This window comes from Mus caroli, chromosome 1, assembly GCF_900094665.2.
Source record: "Mus caroli chromosome 1, CAROLI_EIJ_v1.1, whole genome shotgun sequence".
NCBI lineage: Eukaryota > Metazoa > Chordata > Mammalia > Rodentia > Muridae > Mus > Mus caroli.
The window spans coordinates 99,724,566-99,729,732 of record NC_034570.1 but is presented as its reverse complement, the minus strand read 5'-3'; the positions used below and the strand labels follow the sequence as shown (position 1 = coordinate 99,729,732).

The 5,167-nt window shown below is 42.0% G+C and overlaps 2 pseudogenes across 1 annotated transcript; both read left to right on the top strand.

The window, feature by feature from the left end:
- LOC110303842 overlaps nucleotides 1–706 on the top strand; it is a 2,462-nt pseudogene extending 1,756 nt beyond the window's left edge.
- A 1,055-nt stretch (nucleotides 707–1,761) lies between these two features.
- Nucleotides 1,762–4,006, top strand: LOC110295834 (annotated as a pseudogene). The gene is made up of 2 exons (XR_002378111.1): nucleotides 1,762–1,818; nucleotides 2,608–4,006. The product of XR_002378111.1 is annotated as a sentrin-specific protease 5 pseudogene (transcript).
- The last annotated feature ends 1,161 nt before the right edge of the window (nucleotides 4,007–5,167 follow it).

The window sequence follows — 5,167 nt, the reverse complement described above, 5'->3', positions numbered from 1 at the left end:
ATGGCCTCTGCATCAGCTCCTGCTCCCTGACCTGTTTGAGTTCCAGTCCTGACTTCCTTTGGTGATGAACAGCAGCATGGAAGTGTAAGCCAAATAAACCCTTTCCTCCCCAACTTGCTTCTTGGTCATGATGTTTGTGCAGGAATAGAAACCCTGACTAAGACACCTATGAAGCAAGGCATTTTGACCCATAGCAGAGTATGCCTGTTGTTGAGTAAGAGGCATTCCTGTTATAGACCAAGGAGAACTGGGGAGAGAAAGTTCAAGTCTGTTAGAGGATGCATTGTGGACACTAATCTCAGTGTTCTCAATTTCGTTAATGTAAAGAAAGGAGAGAAGGATATTCCTGGACTAACAGATACTACTGTGCCTCATCCGTTGGGACCTAAAAGAGCTAGTAGAACCCAAAGCCTTTTAATCTCTCCAAAGATGACGTCTGCCAGTATGTTGTCAGAGAGCCCTAAAACAAAGAAGGTAAGAAGCCCAGGACCATGTTACTCCACGTGTCCAGCAACACAAAGGCCGACCTATTGCTCTGAAGAAACAACACACTAAGACAAACAAGGAGGAGGCTGCAGAATACACTAAACTGTTGGCTAAGAGGATGAAGGAAGCCAAAGAAAAGAGCCAGGAACAGATTGCCAAGAGACGTAGGCTGCCCTCGCTAGGAGCTTCTACTTCTAAGTCTGAGTCCAGTCAGAAATGAGTCTTTTAGAAGAACAAATAAGTAATGACCTTTAAAAAATGGCCCACAGATCTAAACAAAGGATTCTAAAATGGATTGAGAAATACTTTTAAAATGTTCAACATCTTTAGACATCATGGAAATGCAAATCAAAAGTACTTTGAAATTCCATCTTATACATGACAGAATGGCTAAGATCAAAACTGCAAGTTACAGCTCATGTTGCCAAGGATTTAGAGCAGACCTCCCCTGGTGGAATGATTGCAAACTTGTACAGCCATTGTAAAAAATAATATGACAGCTTCTCAGAAATTTAGGAAACTATCTATCTTAAAACCTAACTCTAACACTTTGGGACATATTCCTAAAAGATGCCATTCTACCAGAAGGACACTTGATTGAACATGTTCATTGCAGTTTTATTTATAATAGCCAGAAACTGGAGACAACCTAGATGGCCCTTAACCAAAGAATGGATTTAGAAAATCCCACTGAACTTTCATTTTATATAGGTGCATCTTACTCAAAGTTGGCTGAGAGTCCTATCCTGCTGTACATTCTGACATGGAGGAAATGTTGTCCTTTTGGGAGGTGGCCCTTCATTTCTCTCCAGAAGAATGAAGACTTCGCCTGGGGCCAGTTCAGTGAAACTTTTACTGGAATGTGATGTTGCAGAATTACATCAACCTGTTTTTCCTGGTCAATGTGTTGACTCTTATAGGAAGTTTCCAGGGAGTATTCTCCATCAGAATTCACCAGAAACTAGATCAGAGAAGGAAATTAACAGAAGACCAGGATTTCACCAAAAGTCTCCAACTAGGTCTCCAACCATCATTGTCTTCACTCTTAGTGGAAGAATACTGGGAAGAATCCCTTATCATGATTCAAATCCTTTACCAAATACTAGACCTTCCTCCTCAAAAGGACATGATCTTTCTTTATCAGGAAGCCCAGTAGTCATTCTGGGAATGTGATAAGGGATTTGAGAGTTAAAGTGTCTTAAGTCATGCCAGGATGCACCTCCAATGTACCAGTCCACCAAGCCTGGGATGTCACTTGATTCTAGTCTAAGAGTAATGGATTTGATGTCTGTGGAGAAAGAAGGTTTATACCAGAAAGGTCTCTTCCCTGAAGTAAGGCATGGTTGAGTTATAAAGCCAAACCCCACATTACACAACAGAAGCAAGCCTGAAATTTCAAAACTTTCAGGTTCATTGATTCAAATAATTTGTTGTATGTTGTAAAACAGTGGCTCTACCAAAGCTGTGGGTATGGATGTGTGTGTGTGTGTGTGTGTGTAATTGTGAAAATGCATAGAAGATGTACCCAATTGGTTTGAATGGATGTATAAATGTGCATGCATTAATCTGTATATGAATTTATGTGTTTATGCATATTTGCTTATGTAAAAGTACTTCCTTCTGCAAGTGTTACTCTTTTCTCCTGATTCAATAGAAGTTTATTGCTCCAAACTTTCTCCTAGTCAGACAAAAAAGAGACACCTGGAAAAATGGGAATAACTTTTAGCAATTTATCTTTTACTTAACCGTCTGCTGTTTTAGGATAAGGTGTAAAGTGCCAGAGACTGCTGTTTCAAGTCTCAGAGGAACACAGAAGGAAGGTCAGCAACATTAGCAAAGTAACTTAGACCTAGAAAAGTAAACTTTTTACTATTATATAGCAACCCTAAATATCTCATAAGACAAAGTCTTACCCTCTGCTGACCCTCTGCCCCCTCCACTGACTCAAGAAGAACCAATAAGAAAGAAGATCCCCAGCACTCTCCTGCTCTACTCCTTCCTCAACCCCCTTCCGCAATAAATAAATAAATAAACTAGTAAGCTCTAAATAAACTCTATTCGATAATATATCCATTGTATGGCTTGTAACTTGGGGGAAAGGATGGTTCAGCATGGACCTAGAGAGGCACTCCCATCAACCTAGAACCTAAAGATCCTTGTCGGTGTCAGCCATACTTTCCAGACATGGACAGCAGTGCTGTGGGGAAGGGAAAAAACTGTCATGTGCCTGATGGTCACACTAAAGAAAACCCTGTCTTGGACAAGGAGCATGGTTTACATGACGCATTCCCTGACCAGCAGAATGGCTGTGTCGAATACAACTGGGACCAGTCATCCTCTTGTCCTAAGTGGGAATGTACAGAGCAAATTCATGAAATCCCTTTAATGGGACATCCTTCTAGTGACAAGGTCTCTCCGGAAACTGAAAGAGCACTTATGGCGCTGGGGCAGGAAAGCGGGACAAGTGTTGTCAGCGACGACAGAGTGAAACTGCCAGTGTCTGGAGCAGACAAATCTGTGAGTAGTGTAGACGGGCCTGTGTCTGAGGAGCCTGCCCAGAATGAGAACTTCCAGATGGAGGAGGATGGGTCTCTGAAGCAGAGCATTCTTAGTTCAAAGCTGTTGGACCACCCTTACTGTAAAAGTCCACTGGATGCTCCCTTGCTGTGCAGTGAACCCAAAGTAGAAAACCAAATGTCAGGTGGCAAGAGCAGCCAGACAGCGTCTCCAGTGGATGATGAGCAGCTCTCAACCTGCATTTCTGGATTCCTAGATGAGGTTATGAAAAAGTATGGAAGACTGGTCCCACTCAGTGAAAAAGATGTCCTTGGGAGATTAAAAGATGTCTTTAATGAAGACTTTTCTAATAGAAAACCATTTATCAATAGGGAAATAACAAACTACCGGGCCAGACATCAAAAGTGTAACTTCCGCATCTTCTACAATAAGCACATGCTGGATATGGATGATCTGGCAACTTTGGACTGTCAGAACTGGTTGAATGACCAGGTTATTAATATGTATGGCGAGCTGATAATGGATGCAGTCCCAGACAAGGTCCACTTCTTCAACAGCTTTTTCCATAGACAGCTGGTAACCAAAGGCTATAATGGAGTTAAAAGATGGACGAAGAAGGTGGACTTGTTTAAAAAGAGTCTTCTGTTGATTCCCATCCACCTGGAGGTCCACTGGTCTCTCATTACTGTGACACTCTCCAGCCGGTTTATTTCCTTTTATGATTCCCAAGGCATTCATTTTAAATTCTGTGTAGAGAATATAAGAAAGTATTTGCTGACTGAAGCCAGAGAAAAAAAATAGGCCTGAATTTCTTCAGGGTTGGCAGACTGCTGTTTCAAAGTGTATTCCACAACAGAAAAATGACAGTGACTGTGGAGTCTTTGTGCTCCAGTACTGCAAGTGCCTCGCCCTAGAGCAGCCTTTCCAGTTTTCTCAAGAAGACATGCCTCGTGTGCAGAAGAGGATCTATAAGGAGCTGTGTGAGTGCCGGCTCCTGGACTGAGACTCACTCAGCAGGGACTCCAGAAGGCGCCATGATGGAGCAGATGGTTTGTTACTTGAACCTCCAAACACTTACTGAGTCTTTACAGATATTTCAGATTGGTGGTATTGGGCCACTTACTGTTACCTCAGATTTATTTTTGCCCTTCATTTCTCCTACTATCATGTACTTTTTTTTAATGTTCAATTTAGTTTCATTTTTAACTTTATGGATTCCATATGTCCCTCCCATATTTAATATTTATTATCCAAACACATGCATATAGACAGAGCATGCAGTAAAGAGTATTAAAAAAAAAAAAAGCCTAGTAGATTTGGTGCAGCTTTTGAAACATAGTTAGATGTTAACTGAATACAGGTTTAAAAGTTAACCCCAGAACCTAAAAATGCAAGATGTTTTTGATACAGCATAGCTCAGAGTAGATGTTCCCTGTGGCATAAAGGGCAGCTAGGAGTGCTGTGGAAAGCCAGTCAAGTTCACTTACACCAGCAGTCCCGTTTGCTGATGTCCCTCAGCTGAGTCTCCGGCATGAAACACGTTCCTTCTGAAGGCCAGGGGGAGGGGCTGGTGTGCTTAGGGTAGGAGGAAAAACAGGCAGCATCCTTGGGTGCCAGTTACCTGATTTTTAAAAAGGCGGGGGGGAGGGGTTATTTTGTTTTGTTTTGAGACAAAGTCTTACTATGTAGCCCAAGCTGTCCTGGAGCTCAAGCAGTAGCTAGGCTGGCCTCAAACTCAAGCTAAACCTGTCTCTGTCTCCCCAGTGCTGGTAATAGAGGTACATACCAATACACTCTACAGTAAAATTCCCATTTTGGTTTTATGAATTATAATATGTAGGCTAAATCTCATAAAGGCTTTTCCTGAGATACTGAATTTTCTTGGATTTTTTTCTGGGTTTGACTTGTGAAAAAAACTTAGCATCCATCAAATTCATAGTTAATGAGAATTTGGCATTTCATGGAAGTAATTTGCTAGTTATCGCTTCTCTGTGTTGCTGCCCATGTACTCCAAGGCATTTAAGATTTACTAAAAAGCCGGTCGTGGTGGCACATGCCTTTAATCCCAGCACTGGGGAGGCAGAGGCAGGCGGATTTCTGAGTTCAAGGCCAGCCTGGTCTACAAAGTGAGTTCCAGGACAGCCAGGGCTATACAGAGAAACCC